The sequence below is a fragment of the Mauremys reevesii genome, linkage group 3, assembly GCF_016161935.1.
Source record: "Mauremys reevesii isolate NIE-2019 linkage group 3, ASM1616193v1, whole genome shotgun sequence".
Classification (NCBI taxonomy): domain Eukaryota; kingdom Metazoa; phylum Chordata; order Testudines; family Geoemydidae; genus Mauremys; species Mauremys reevesii.
Window position 1 is genome coordinate 156,111,539 of NC_052625.1, and position 2,380 is coordinate 156,113,918.

At 35.7% G+C, this 2,380-nt stretch overlaps 1 protein-coding gene across 7 annotated transcripts in view; it reads right to left on the reverse strand.

Moving 5' to 3' along the window:
* ADGRB3 (adhesion G protein-coupled receptor B3) overlaps positions 1-2,380 on the reverse strand; it is a 626,613-nt gene that overhangs the window by 552,517 nt on the left and 71,716 nt on the right. The gene's annotated exons all lie outside the window — the stretch shown is intronic.

The following is a 2,380-nucleotide window of genomic DNA, read 5'->3' on the forward strand; positions in this document are numbered from 1 at the left end:
GTTGAGGGAGGGGGACAGGGGATTAGTCTTGAGCATCTCTGCTCTGGGACTCTGAATATTTAATAAATATCAGCTTTTATTTCACTGGCTTTTCTAGTTCATTTTATACTGTTGACCAGCACTTTGAAAATTCTGAATTTACAGTCTCACAATATCTGATGTTTATTCTTAAAGCCACAGGAGTCCAGAAGCGGTGAGTACATGAAAGTCTGTATTTTCAATTAAAATAAAGTAAACTTCTAGCCCTTGTAATTGTGGAAGCAGCTTGAAAATGTGAACTCTAAAGACTTAAAAACCAGCAGGCAAATAAAAAAATATCCAATGTGTTATTTTTAAAATCTCATGATTCTAAACCAATATTACTTGGAGCGTCCTGATTCAATTTTGAGTGCTTAGATTGAGCAATACTGATCCTGCTTGGATCTTACTTGCTTCAGTCTTGTAACCCCAGAGGGCCACAGAGATCCTGTGGTTTGCTGAGATACTTCTCTTTAGCCTTTAAGTCCTGTCATGACAGATACTTTCTCAATCTTTTCATTCATTGGCCTTTCTAAGAAGTCACTAACTACACATTTATAACAGGTGTAACCCACTGGTGAATGTGCTACAGGTTCCCCCTGTGCCTGACCTTCTGAGGATGAGTCTGTTGCAGTGTCAACTAGAGAACCTTTGCTCTTTAGCAGTGCTTTTAGCTCTGGAGGTCCCTGCTTCAACCCCTGGTATATTGGTGAAGATGACAGCTGTCACATAAGCATGGCCTGAGAGTTGCATTCTGTAATAAGCTTACAGTGTTACAGCATGAGTGCACACACGCACATTAGTTCTTAATTTAACATTCTTTTAAAAAACATACACACCATCTTACATACATTTCTGCCTTGTAATAATAACTTTTTTAAAGCTTTGGGCAATTTCTACCTACTTATAAGCAATGTAATTCCACAGAAGTACTATGGGACCCATTTATATCAGAGCTCAATATGACCCATGGGTTCTTTCTTTGTACTGATTTTCTTTACTTTGAAAGTGCAGAGTTCGTTATTACTGCATCAGGATGTTAACACTACCATTGAGAAGGCACGTTTGTTCCTGTACAAGAGAGCTGGTTAGCGAAGTTTTGATTGAACCATATTTTGTTGGAATACGTGACTATCAAAGTCAAAGTGTTTTACAAGATCAGGTCAATTTCATTAGAATTTCATTTTGGAAGAAAACAATAACAAGTTTGACAATGTCAAAACAGAATGCTTCAACAGTTCAACAGAATGGAATGCTTAGATAGTTTCATTTTGAAATGACTTGGTTTCAAAGGGGTTTTTTATTGTGCATTACAATATGATACAAAAAAATTAAAATCAAAATAAAATGTTTTGATTTTATCAGAACAAAACATTTCAACTTACCAGAAGTTGTTTGTTGTTGTTGTTGTTGTTGTTTTAATTTACTTTGGAGAATTTCAAAGTTCTGGGATATGAAAGAAGCAAAATTGCAAAATCTCAAAATCCTTTGCAAAATAGAACTTCTGTTCTCTGCAAAGCTCTCCTATACAGTCTGGAAAAAAAGTCAGCCAAGGGAGTTGTACATGGAAGTTATACATATGTGTTTTGTAAGGATTTGCAGCTGAATTATATCTGGATAAGTGAAAATATTTTACTTCTGTACACCACTTGAACAATACATTGCTAGATTTAAATTATTTTTATTTAAACTACAAACTGAACTGAACTGAAATTTGTAAGCTACTCTATTTGCTTGCAGTAGCACTATCACATGAGTGAACTGCGTAATTACGTACAAAGCCATAACATTTCTAGGTCAGTTGACAATTGCATTTGGATGCACAGGAGTCCCAAGGAATATCTGAAAGTCATAATTGGCAACAGCTACATCTGCAGTATCTCAGTATTTCACTTAAGGGGCAGTGGTTCAGTCATTCAACATTCATCTACCAATCAACCCAATGCCAAGTCATTATCGTAAGCCTCTGGACTCTCCATGCAGCTGTGACCCTTACAAACTGAGAATAATTTTTTAGATGTTAAAAACAGTGCAAAACGACCAGCATTTGTCAAACCTAAGGCAGATAGTGAACACAGAAATAAAAACCACAGCTATGTAAAAATTCTAGAAAACGAAAAACACAACAAAAGGAAATCAATTCTGAACTAAGTGATAAACTTAATCCTTTAACAGCTATATTGCACCAAAAAAACCTAGTATAATTTAATTAATAACTAGGCTCAATGGCTGAAAAATTCTAGGCCTGATTCCCTTCTCATTTATGCCTTTTGTACCTCCATTTTCTTCTTTGGCGTTGCTCCTGATTTACTTTGGGTTAAGGGAGAAGATAATCAAGACCCATTGTTTTTACTTGAACATG